Source organism: Lontra canadensis, unplaced genomic scaffold (genome assembly GCF_010015895.1).
Source record: "Lontra canadensis isolate GAN:19392208 unplaced genomic scaffold, GSC_riverotter_1.0 scaffold58, whole genome shotgun sequence".
NCBI lineage: Eukaryota > Metazoa > Chordata > Mammalia > Carnivora > Mustelidae > Lontra > Lontra canadensis.
Genome location: NW_022631052.1, coordinates 8,953,946 through 8,967,537, shown reverse-complemented (window position 1 = coordinate 8,967,537; position 13,592 = coordinate 8,953,946). Strand labels below are relative to the sequence as shown.

Sequence of the window (13,592 nt, the reverse complement as noted above, 5' to 3'; positions counted from 1 at the left end):
GCCAAATGTCTCTTCTGGAACGGAAGGCTTCTTGGCTGTGCAGCCTGGCCATGAGCCCCTCACAGTCTCTGGAGACCCAGAAGAGAGGTTGAACCCAAGATTGACCTTCAGAGTGAGAGTGTTGTCACAGAGAATGAGCGGCTTCGTCCTGGCTGCCCCTCTGTGCCTTGGCTCTCTCTCCTCAGATATTGGGGTTTTGCTTATACTGTCTGAGAGATAAAACACAGCTCAGGAATGTGGGTCCAGAGCAGAAATCTTAGCCAGCGCCTAGTGCTATCACTACCATTGAGTGATTCTTGTTTCTGGCGGGTGGTGGTTCCCCCTTGGTGACTGACCAGTTGTAATCTTTGGTCTGCTGTGTATGGGGTGGCTAATGGTCACCAGAGGCCCTGGGATTGGAGACTGTCCCCAAAACAACTCAGTATCCAGATGGTTAGGTTTTGGCTTTGATCAAAAACCCATTTTTGGGGGACGCCTGGGTGTCTCAGGTGGTTGGGCATCTGCCTTCAGCTCAGGTCATGGTCTCAAGGTCCTGGGATCGAGCCCCAGGTCCAACGCCCAACTCAACAGAGAGTCTGTTTCCTTCTCTCCTTCTGCAGCCTCCTGCTTGTGCTCTCTCTCTTTCTCTCTGAAATGAATAATGAAAATTTTTTTCCTTCATTTGTAATATATTTTTTAAAATTTTTAAATTTTTTAAAGATTTTGTTTATGTGGGGCACCTGGATGGCTCAGTGGGTTGAGGCCTCTGCCTTTGCCTCGGGCCATGGTCTCGGGGTCCTGGGATCGAGCCCCGCATCGGGTTCTCTGCTCGGCGGGGAGCCTGCTTCCTCCCCTCTCTCTGCCTGCCTCTCTGCCTACTTGTGATTTGTCTGTCAAATAAATAAATAAAATCTTCAAAAAAGAAAAAGATTTTGTTTATGTATTTGACAGAGACACAGCGAAAGGGGGAACACAAACAGGGGGAGTGGGAGAGGGAGAAGCAGTCTCCCCTCTGAGCAGCGAGCCTGATGCAGGGCTTGATCCCAGGACCCGGGATCATGACCTGAGCTGAAGGCAGATGCTTAACTGACAGAGCCACCCAGGCGCCCCTGTAATGTACTTTTTTAAAAACTGTGGTGAAATGCACATGACTCCATTTTGCTTTAAAAAAAAATTTTTTTTTTTTTGCTTACTCGATCACTACTTTAGAATCTTTTTTAAAAAGATTTTATTTATTCATTTTTTCAAGAGAATATTAAATCATTTATTGATTACACATGATAATGGATAATACACAAGCTTTAATCCCATTTATAATTTTATCTGATACCATAATTCAATTTAGATATATTGCATAGGATGTGCCAACAATCGTATTAGATTTTATTTATTCATTTTTAACAGAGAGGGAGAGCAGCAGGCAGAATGGGAAGGGAAACCAGGCTCTCTGCTGAGCCAGGAATCATATGTGGGACTCAATCTCAGGACCCTGGGATCATGACCTGAACTGAAGGCAGAGCTTAACCGACTGAGCCACCCAGGCACCCCATCACTTTAGAATCTTTAGGAATCTTCAAGAATTTACCACTTTAACCATTTTATTTTATTCAAAACATTTTTTGAGATTTTTTTTTTTTTTTTTAATTTTTAAGTAATCTGTATCCCCACTGTGGGGCCTAACCTTACAACCCCTGTGATTAACATGCTGTGCCGCCTGGGCCAGCCATGTGCCCCAATCTTTAGTAACTTTAATGCGTTCACAGTATTGTGCAACCACGACCTCTGTGTGGTTCAGAACATTTTCATCATCCCAGACAGAGCCCTGTCCCCACTAGCGGTCACTCCCCATTGTCGCCCCTACCATCTGCTTTCTGGTTTTGTTTGTTTGTTTGTTGTTTTTGTTTTAAGACTTTATTTATTTGACAGAGAGTGTGAGAGAGCATAAGTAGGGGGAGTGGCAGAGGGAGAGGGAGAAGCAGACTCCCTGCTGAGCAGAGAGCCAGATGTGGGTCTCGATCCCAGGGCCCTAGGATCATGACCTGAGCCAAAGGCAGATGCTTAACAGACTGAGCCACTCAGGTTCCCCTGCTTTTTGTCTTTATAGGTTTATCCACTCTGCATATTTTTTCTCGGTAAAAGTTTTAAGTGTTACAATGTTACATGATCAATATAAGAAAAATTAAACATTAGAGGCTAGAGGCTAGGAAATGTCCCCTGCCTCAGTCCTGGCCCTTAGAGGTAACCCTGCTGTTCATCGCTGATCATAGTTCTGGAGCTTTCCCCTTACCCCCACCTATACATAATTAAAAAAAAAAATTAGATGATTCTGTTTTACAACTTGCTTCTGTCCCTTAAAGCTTTCTTTTTTGTGTCTTCCTGTAAGTCTGGCTCACCCTTTTCATGGGCAGAACTTTTGAAAGTTGAGTTTGTCCTTCCCATAACCCTGTGGTTTCACCAGGTCCGAGAGAGCTCATTTGTACCTTGAAAACTTGCCTTGAGGGTCTGGATGTAGATTCAAACCAAAAGGACCACCCCCACTTAATTTATTTTGTGGAAAGAAGGGAGATTCCGGCCTCTGGTAAAAATCCAACTAAGAAAGTCATTTCCAAGGTGCTTGGGTGGGTCAGTTGGTTAAGTGTACGACTCTTCATTTCGGCTCAGCCTGTGATCTCAGTGTCATGAGGCTGAGACCCACGTCTGGCTCCATGCTCGGCACGGAGTCTACTTGGAAATCTCTCTCTCCCTCTGCCCCTCTCCCTCCTCAGTCTCGCATCCTCTCTAAATAAAGAAATAAAATCTTAAAAAAAAACGAAAGGAAGAAAGGCATTTCCTTTCCCTCTCTTTGTGAAACCCTTGGGATTTGGCACTGAGATACCTTCAGCGACTTCTTTCTTTTAAGATACTTCTTCAGCTGCAGGTGCAGGATGTTGGCCAGTACCTAATGGGAAGAGTAAGAAATCAGGAGACAAGACCCTTGAGTCCAATTTTGGTTTCTGTTCTTTGCTGCTTGCGGTATGGTCGAGTCACTCTGCCTTTCTGTTTACCTGCAGGTGAAACGTGGGTATTGGACTAGCTGTGCTTTATCTCTCTGGGGACCAGATTCTGTAGTCCCTTGGCCGTCCCGAAGTTCTTAACCCTGAGAAACCTGAGTGTCTTCCCCATAAAATGGGGGTAATAACAGGGATCTGTGTCACTGGATTACTTTGAGGGAAAGTGAGATAATGAACGCCGAGCACTCCTAGTAAACCCTTGGAGAAAAATTAGATATTCTTAGGTAAACAGTCAAAAGAGACTGGCTGGTTTTGCCCATCTCCCCACTGTTCCCAAGCCCTGCCCCCACCTCTAAGCTCCCCCGCATCTGACTTCCAGGTTAATGATCACCACTGGTGTAAGTTTCTTAGGACTGCCATAACAAGGAGCCACAGACTGGCTTAAAACAACAGAAATTCACCTTCTTACCATGCTGGAGGCCGGAAGTCTGAAATCAAGGCCGTGCTTGCTCTGAAGGCTGTAGGGATGGAAGGATCCTTCCTCGTCTTCTCTAGCTTCTCTCAGTTGCCAGCAATCTTTGGCATTCCTTGGCTTGTAGCTGATTACATCACTTCAATCTCTGCCTCCTCGTTTACATGGTTGTTTGTCTTCCCTGTGTGTCATCTTCTCTTACCAGGACAGCGGTCATTGGATTAGGGCTTGCCCTAATCCACCATGACCAGGTCCTAACATGGTTACATCTGCAAAGACTCCATTTCCCAGTAAGGTCACATTCTGAGGTTTGCCCATGAATTTTGAGGGGCGCACTGTTCAACCCAGTGCATCATCATCTTTTTTCTCTTCCATCCTGGATTGGGAACAGTGAGGTGGGAGTTGTCCTGGGAGTTGCCATTCCTTCTAGAAGAATCTGTCTACTGGAACTCAGGGAGAGAGCTGTGGCTCCTGATGGGAGGAAAGGAAGGCGTGTGGCTACTGGGGGGCAGTCCTCATATGGACTGTAGATGACTTGAAAATGCCTGGCAAGGTTGTGAAGGTTTTGGGTCTAAGTGGGTCGTGACGACTGAGGTTGGCAGTAAGAGGGTCTTTGTCAGAGAACCCTCCAAGGTGATTCTGCAGTGGTCCTTGTTAATTAAAATAATGCCAGGCTCTCTTTCCCACAGTGCCATGCACCCCTGGCTGTGAGAGTGTCAGCTGGGGATGAAAATACCAGCTTGCAGCAGACAGCCACCTTTCTTACTGCACAGAATTGTGGGACTCTGGAATTAGGGGGCTGAAAGAGGCATCGAGGGGCCGTTATTTTCAGGTGTCATATATATATATATGTATATATGTGTGTGTGTGTGTATATATATGTGTATATATATGTATATGTACATATATATACATATTATATATTTAAAGAAAGAAATCAGTTGTATTGTTGTTTCATCAAAACCCAAATATAAGAGGAAAGAAAATAATCCTAAATGAAGAGTACATTATCCAAATAGGTACTGTCTTTTAAGACCAAAATTTCTGGAGTCAGGCTGACTCCCAGGTGCCGTGCATCAAACAGTCGAATGCTGTTGGGGAAAGTGAAAAAATGGAGAAAGAATATGTGCCTCATCAAATTCAGCGAGGCAAGAGGCATAAAGCCTTACTTAGCACAGGGCCTTTAAGTGCTTGGAACCTAGAGATGATGATGATGATGATGGTTTCAGACAGTGAAAAATGAAAACAGGTCCGTTTAGGGTCAAGTGTGAGAGTCTGTGAAACCCATGACCATGGAAGGTGTGTGTACAACTTTATTCTCTGGGGGCCATCAGCCCGACCCCAGAACACACCTGCCTATTTAAGCACTGCCCCCATCCCACCCCACCCCACCCCACCGCCTTGCTGTTTTGCAGAATAGTAAGGTGTAGGGCCCAGACCTCCAGCACTATTAGCTGTTTAGTTTACTTCTCCCCCACCCCCCACCTGCTTCAGAGGAGCCAAGAAGCAGGAAGCCTGGCTTGCTCCCACCCAAAAGATGACCCAGAGTCCAGACAACGGTATAGTCAGGTTCAGGCTCTCCTGCTGGGGGCTGGGTGTCAGACTGAGCCCTGTGTCTGGTATTTCGGTTGCGCAGTGAGGGGCCGGAGGGTTGATACAAGGATGAATGAGACAGGCCTCTCACCTAGCAAGGTCCCGGCGTGATGGTGGAACAGCCATGGGTGCCCCCAGTTCTCTGCCTCTCCCACCTCAGGGAATGAAGGAGAACAGCAAAGGGCCAGATACCCGAGTTCTAGACATCTGGGCAAAGCCTAGACCCCCAAAAATGGGTAGGTCAAGCCGTGTCCCTTGGGACATTTTTTTGGCTTAAAATGAAATGGTGGGCACCTGAATCACCTCCTTACCCCTTCTCATTATGTAGCTAGATGAGCGCTTAGACTGCCCTCCCAACGAAATACACTTTTAAAATTTCTATTTTAAATTTCCCTGTGCTTAGAGCTTCGGAAGTGGTTGAGTTCTGCGAACAGAGGACAGGGGCAAGGTATCCCAGCAAGAAATCGGACAGAAGCCGCAAGAGAGCGGCCAACATTTGTGGAGTGTTTACTGTGGACCGGGCCCCTCCCGAGCACTGTGATTCTCGCCACGAGCTGGCACAGTGGGGACTGTCGTCATCCCATTTCATGGATGGGGAAACTGAGGCTTCAAGAGGTCTAGCTACAAATGATGTAGCTAACAGGCTTCTAACCACACTGTGCTCTGGCTAGCGTAGGGTGTTGGCCGCCATGACAAATGCCTATGAACTTGGTGGCTTGAAACAGCAGAAACTTACTCTCTTCCAGTCTACTCTGCCCCCTGGGAAGGCCCTGGTGGGGCGGGGGGGGGGGGTTTCTTCCTTGCTCTTCCAGCTTCTAGTGATTCCTGGTGTTTCTTGGCCTGTGGCCACGTCACTACAGTCTCTGCCTCTGTCCTCTCAGGACCTTGTTCCTTGTGTGTCTGTTCAGATCCCCCTCCTCTTTCTCTTACTCAGACACCAGTCATGGAACGCCGAGTGGCACAGTCAGTTAAGTGTCAGACGTGGTTTTGGCTCAGGTCATTATTTCAGATCGAGTCCTGCCTTGGGCTCTGGGCTGAGTGTGGAATCTGCTTGGGACGCTCTCCCTCTTGCTCTACCCCCCTGCTCCTACCGTGCAAGCATGTGTGTGCTCTCTCTGTCCAATATATAAATAAGTTTTCTTTTTTTAAAAAATAAAGGATCTTATTGTTTTATTATAATATAGCATGATTTTATGAAGATTCTGATAATCAGGATTCCTTAATCTACACAATTATATCAATTTAATTAAATTCTAATTAAATTAGAATTCTTGGTATTCTAATTGATTTGATAGCTAAAATTCTTCTTTAATGATTCAGATTTAATGATTAATAATCTATTTTATTTTAATTTATTTATTTGACAGACAGAGATCACAAATAGGCAGAGAGACAGGCAGAGAGAGAAAAGGGGAAGCAGGCTCCCCATCGAGCAGAGAGCTCGATGTGGGGTTCGATCCCAGGACCCTGAGATCATGACCTGAGCCGAAGGCAACGACTTAACCCACTGAGCCACCCAGGTGTCCCCTGATTCAATTATTTTAAATGCATTTGTTTTGCATAATGAAAAGTAACCAAATACTTACATTTTTTTCCTCCAAAGAAATCTCTTAAGATTTCTATTGCCAAATCAGTCTATTTGTTTAATAAATTTTCTTTGAAAAGGTGGGTCCCTTAAAAAAAACAAAACGATCTTACCTCTTTTTTTTTTTTTTTAAGATTTTATTTATTTATTTGTTAGTTAGAGAGAGAGAAAGAGCACGAGCAGGGGGAGTAGCAGGCAGAGGGAGAAGCAGACTCCCCGCTGAGGGGAGAAGCCTGCTGTGGGACTTAATTCTAGGACTGTGGGATCATGACCTGAGCCGAAGGCAGACACTTAACCGACCGAGCCACTCAGGCATCCCAATAAAGAAATCTTAAAAAAACAAAAACAAAACCCCCCAAAACACTAGTCACTGTATTTGGGGCACAACCCTAAAATCCCAGATAATTTCATCTGGATATCCTTAACGAATTACATCTGCAAAGAACCTTTTTGCAGATAAGGTCACATTCACAGGTACCAGGGATTAGGATCTGAACATACCTACTTGAGAGATACAGGTCAACCCAGTACAGGTGGGTTTTTACAGGCGGCACAAGATGGTCGGGCTGGGGCCGAGCTGCCTGTGGCAAGGGGAGGGTGCCTCAGTCTGCTGACCCCAGAGCCGTGGTCTGAGCTGCTCCGTGCCTCGGTACCGTCCCTTTACCTGTTGGTTTTGTTGATGGTTGGGGATTCTTGATGCTGCCTCTGTTTTATTATCGTCAGTTATTGTTAACACCCCACCTTGTGGAGCCGTGGGGCCGGAATCCGTTGTTAGCCAGTTAAACCCGCCAAGAGGGTTGGCCTAACAGGGAGCAGAGAGGCCCAGCACATCTGTTGTCTCTGGTGATCTTGGGGGTCAGGTCCCAGCAGAAGGGGCCTGGTGGCCCCAATCTTTCCCTTTTATTTTTTTTTGAAAAGATTTTATTTGACAGAGAGAGAGATCACAAGTAGGCAGAGAGGCAGGTCGGGGGGTGGGGAGCAGGCTCCCCGCTGAGCAGAGAGCCCAATGCGGGGCTTGATCCCAGGACCCCGAGACCACAACCCAGCCGAAGGCAGAGGCTCAACCCACTGAGCCACCCAGGTGCCCCTCTTTCCCTTTTAGAAAGCCTGGCCTAGGCTCTTCTACTCAGAAGGTTTCTGGGTGTAACCCAGAGAGCCCTGGGCTGGTCCCAGCACCCAGGCTTCCTAGTCTCTGTTTCCAAGAGTCCCAGGGAGTGTATAAATAGAGGCAGGACGTGATTCTCTTCAGCACAATTTATTTCTCAGAGAGTCAATCCCCAATTAGAAAAATCTCTTCCTGTAACCTGTCACAAACAAACGAAAATAATTTCCCTGAGGGGCAGAACCCCGAGCGCCTCCTGGTGGCCCTCGAGAGCCGTGGAGGGGAACTCTTTCCTGCGGGGAGTGTGTGAGCGAGATACCCACTCCAGGGCCCTTGGGGAGGTCTCTGTTTATTTTCATATTTATTTATTTATTCTTACAATGACTTTTTAATGACTTTTTTCCAAAGTAGGCTTCACGCCCAGCTTGGAGTGAAGCTTGAACTCATGACCCTGAGATCATGACCTGAACTGAGACCAAGAGCTGGGACTCTTAACTGACGGAGCCACCCAGGCGCACCTTCTATTAGTTTTTAATTATTATTTATCGTTACTAATGTATTTATTATTGATAATACTTACAGCTTCAGTAATAGCTTTTTGTAACCAGACATTCCTGAGGCCCACTTTGCTTGTGAGGTATGGACTCCAGCTCTGATATCGAAATGACAGGAAATCTTGAGACAGTTCAGAAACTCCAGGAGAACCAAGGCGAGTGGACATGATGTTCAGTCTTAGGCAGAGTGGTGTTGGCATGCTGGTGGCCTGTGGCCCAAAGTGGCCCACAGATACTGTTTGGCTTATAGTTGTTTTCTCATTTTCGTTTTTGGGGTTTTTTTCGTTTTTATTTTTGTTTTTGTTTTAAGTTTTCTGTCAGTTGCCAGCATTTAAGAGATTTCAGATAACACTCTGGATCTTTGATTTCTTCTGAAAAAATCAGAGAGCAGGTGGGGGCTTTCATTCCCACAAGAGGTTAGTCATTTGGAACTGAGTAGCATTTGCCCTCTCTGAATGGGGCCTGTGGCCTCCAGTGTGCCTGAGACCACACCACTCTCTAGGGCTCTAGTCTGTGGATACCTTGCATTTTTTTTTTTTATTTACTTATTTGACAGAGATCACAAGTAGGCAGAGAGGCAGGCAGAAAGAGAGAGGGGGGAGCAGGGTCCCTGCCGAGCAGAGAGCCCAATGTGGGACTCTATCCCAGGACCCTGAGATCATGACCTGAGCGTAAGGCAGAGGCTTAACCCACTGAGCCACCCAGGCAGCCCGATTCCTTGCATTTTATCTGCTTGGTTCCTGTAAGCATTTGAGTTTGTCGACCCAGCCTGGAGTTTGAGATTGGGGTAAGGCGACAGGAAGTCCCATGGAAGTGATGGGCTTCCCTGCTCCCACCATATGGTGAGATAGATCTATCTAAATCTATATAAGGTATCTAGATCTAGGGGGAGGGGGATTGGGAGAGGGTAGCTGAATTATGGACATAGGGGAGGGTATGTGCTATGGTGAGTGCTGTGAAGTGTGTAAACCTGGCCATTCACAGACCAGTACCCTGGAACTAATTATACATTATATGTTAATAAAAAATAAAAAATTTTAAAAAGATATCTAGGGGCGCCTATATATATATTATATATATATATAATATATATAATATATAATATAATATATATATTATATTATATATAATATAATATATATTATATTATATATATCAAATTTTTATGCTGTTTTTGCGGTTGGGGAAACATTATTAGAATAAACAACAGAAAATCCTGGTGTATTGTAGAAATTCATATGAATTTCATATGGACTGTTAGGAACCATGAAATGTCAACAGAATTTTGTGCTTGTGCAGGCCCACACTGGGCACACATGAGTCTTCCCTCTGTGATGGGGGCAAAGTTTGAAGAATGCTTTTAGAGTTAGTGGTTGAATGAGTTCTCTGTTTTGTAAGGAATAGGCAAGGATGACTCGCTTCTGTATTTGTTCATCAGATGGTGAATGTGAGCTCAGATCGTCTCCTGGTTTTTCAATAATGGGGTATAGGTCAGCCCCAGAGTTTGCTGGAATGGTTTCCTGAGGCTTTATCACCCGACGTTACTACCTGGGCTTGTAGTTAGATCGACCTGGTCAGTGTCAGGTTCCGTCACCTTCCAGCTGTGTGACCTTGGGCACGTCACTTAACCCCTCTGAACTTTAGTTTCTGCTTCTGGGGAGAAAGGAGATTCAGCCCTATCCCATAGAGAGGATTAGTCCAGAGCAAGCATTCAATAAATGCTCCTAAGAAGGGTAGTAAAATCACATCTCACTTCACAGAGTAAAGTCAAGGGTAGATATTACTGTTCTAAGCTGTGGCTTCCTCAAGGTCATACAGTCTGCAAGGTACAGAACTTGAAGCCATGTCTTCTGACTCTGGGACCAGTGTTGTCACAGGCATAAAAGTAATAGCTTAAGTTGTGAGATATTATTTCTCCCGTGTGTACTTTCTAGAACCTCTGAGTCCAGTCCTTAGGGATTACTTTGCCCCACTGTCGTCTCCCTTTTTAAAAAAAAAAATTGTGGTAGGTGTGGGATGCCTGGCTGGCTCAGTTGGAAGAGCATGTGACTCTTGATCTTGGGGTCATGAGTTCCAGCCCCACGTTGGGTGTAGAGACTACATAAACAAAAATAAAACCCTTAAAGAAATTAAAAATTGTGGTAAATCATAAATCCCATAAAATTTATCATTTTAACCATTTTTTAAGTTCCCATTCAAAGGCATGAAGTACGTTTACAGTGTTTTGAAGCATTAAACAACTCCCTGCTTCTCCCTCCCAGAGCCCTGGCAGCCCCCACTCTGTTTTATGCTTGTACGAACCTGACAGCTTTAGGGAGCTCATGTAAGTGCAATCATGTACTACTTGTACCTGATTCAACAGAATGTCTTCTAGGTTCATCCATATTATAGCAATGTCATGATTTCCATCATTTTTTGAGCTGAATAATATTCTGTTGTGTGGATAGACCTCATATTATCTATCCATCCATCCACTGGGTTGTTTCCAAGTGTCCTTTGGCTGTTGGGAGTCATGCTGCTAAAGAATGTGGCCCCCTGTCTTCTTGAGGGATAGGTTGAGTACGACCGTCGTTGGAGCACAGGTTGTGGAGTTTTGGGGTCCCTACCTCTTCGTGGCTGAGTGGTCTTAGACAGTTCCTTCACCCCCTACACCCCAGTAGTCTCTTCTGGAAATGATGGTGGTCCATCTCACAATGTGTTTAAGAGCGTTGGATGAGAGAATGGATGTGGCGTATTTATTACGGTGCCCAGCCCAGAGCTAACACTCAATATATCCTACCCTTGTACATTCGTTCAACAAAATACATGGTGCCTGCTTCCTGATGGTTCTATTTCCCCCCCACACCTAGCCTGTCCCACCCATCCCAAGAGGCAGACCAAGTGGGAATCACCCACTTGGGTCCATGTACTAATGGGTACAATGTCTGGGGTCCATTTTTTTTTTTTTTAAGATTTTATTTATTTATTTGACAGAGACGCAGTGAGAGAGGGAACATAAGCAGGGGGAGTGGGAGAGGGAGAAGCAGGCTTCCTGCAGAGCAGAGAGCCCAACATGGGGCTTGATCCCAGGACCCTGGGATCATGACCTGAGCTAAAGGCAGATGCCTAACGACTGAGCCACTCAGGCACCCCTCTGGGGTCCATTTAATTCAAAACCAAAACTGCTAAAAAAAAAAAAAAAATTGGTCTACTTTTTATCATCATTGGGAAATGACAGTTCTAAACAATGTCAGTGATGAAACACTCCTCCTCCCCCCGCGCATGGATCGTTCCCCCTGCCCCTACCCCCCAACCTTCGATAGCCTCTTTCATACCCCATGTGTAGCCCACAACTGAAGCTGAATCATGCTTGTGTTCTTGGCTCGTTTCTGTCATATTTCTTGTTAAATATGAGGCATGCACGTTAGGAAAATTGGCGGCCTACTAATCCCGTTCTTTATGGTGGCTGTTACTGCTGTCTGATTGGCATTTGAGGGGGTGCCTAGGTGGCTCAGTCGGTTGAACATCTAACTCTTGATCTCAGCTCAGTTCTTGATCTTGAGATCATGAGTTCAAGCCCCACGTTGAGCTCCACGCTGGGTGTGGAACCTACTTAAAAAAAATTGCTTTTTGTGATAGGATTTTATGTCTCAGAATGGTGTTAGATTGACAGGAAAATTCTGCAGATAATACACAGTTTCCACTCCCCCGCCCCCCCACAGTCTCCCCTAGGATTAACATGGTATATTAGTGGAGCACATTGGTTACAATTAAACCAACATTGATACATTATTGCTAACGAAAGTCTAGAGTTTATTCACATTTCCTTAGTTTTTAACCGAGTGTGTATTTGGGGTTCCCACCCAAGAGAGCACTACCACTACCTCTGAATTTGTCATGTCTCCTTAGGCTTCTCTTGGCTGTGACGGTTTCTCAGACTTTTTTGTTTTGTTTTGTTTTGTTGACCTTGACGGATTTGAGGAGTACTGGTCAGGGATTTTGGAGAAAGTCCCTCTTTGGGGATTTGTGGCTTTATTTATTTATTTATTTATTTACTTATTTATTTTTAAAGTTATTTACTGGAGGCTTACTGTAAGTTAGTCATTGTGCGAAGCTTGGGATATAGCAGTGAAATGAAGACATCTATAAACGGCATTTATAAATCAGTGACATTGATGCTAGACTTGGAGAGAGCTGTGTGGGCTGAGGATTGAACCCAGACAGCACCAAGTTTGACCCTTGATCACCATCCTGTTTGCCTCCTCCCATGCGCAGAGGAGAGTTCCACAGGTGGATCCAGCGTAGTAAGCACATCTTGAAATATCTGGCAACCGTGGAATGATGAGAAAGCTAAGACAATAGAACAAAATAGAAGTGAGTTGCTTTCATTTCCGGTGAATAGATTAGGGAAAGTGAGTTAAATAATCTTTACCTATATTTCTCTTTTGATCTCTTCCGCTCCTCCTGGTAAGTTGTACTATGCAGCTTTCTCTTTAAATGTCCTGTAGGAATGTTTTTGTACAATGCAGACACCGATGGTCAAGTGCAGAATAGGCCAGTGGCAGATCTGTCCCTAAATGCTCTTTCATGGCATGTTGTGGGTGCATCAAAAAAAACTGCGTGTGAAGTGGTCATGGGGTGGGAAGTCTGGTGCTGGAGAGTGGGGTTCAGGGGCTCTGCCCTCGTGGTCTGGAGCAGCACCCAAGCCCTTTGAGTCTTTCTGAGCCTTGACTGCCTCACCTCTAACTTAGGGGTAATTCGTTGGAGTAGAATCTTACACCTGGATGAGGTTCTAAGGCCAAAATCTGGTGGAGTCAGCATTACCCTTGGAAAGCCTTTGGTCCACCCACAGAGTTATGAACACCGTACCCCACGTGGGAGACCCCTGCACAGCCCGGGAGTATGTCTGTCACAGCCCACTTTTCTGCCAGCATTTGGCCAGATGGCTCCATCCTTGGTCACACCAGATTAAGGATCTACTTGCGTTTGTAGCCCATGTTGGAATAAACGCACCAGGATTAGAATACACATGGCTTGCTGGCTGATGGAAGAAAAGAGGTCTCACCGGTGTCAAGACCTCATGGTTGGCTTTGTTTTTCGTTGCCCTGCATATGTATTTGAGTTCATGTACATTAGAGCCTCTCAGTGCCCTGGCCAGTCCAGTCCCAGGGCTGTTGGTAGAGACTGAATGAGATCATGGGTGTGAGGACCCATGGTGCTCTAGACAAATGTTTGAATTTGACAGATGTTTAAATATGATCAGTGAGCGATACAGTCATGGGAGTCATAGGGAGGTGCGTGATTTGCTATTTAAACATTTTGGGAGGAATGTGGGATA

General features: G+C 45.4%; 1 protein-coding gene across 1 annotated transcript in view; it reads left to right on the top strand.

The window, feature by feature from the left end:
• The window catches only part of KDM2B (lysine demethylase 2B), a 121,990-nt gene that overhangs the window by 60,634 nt on the left and 47,764 nt on the right, over nt 1–13,592 (top strand).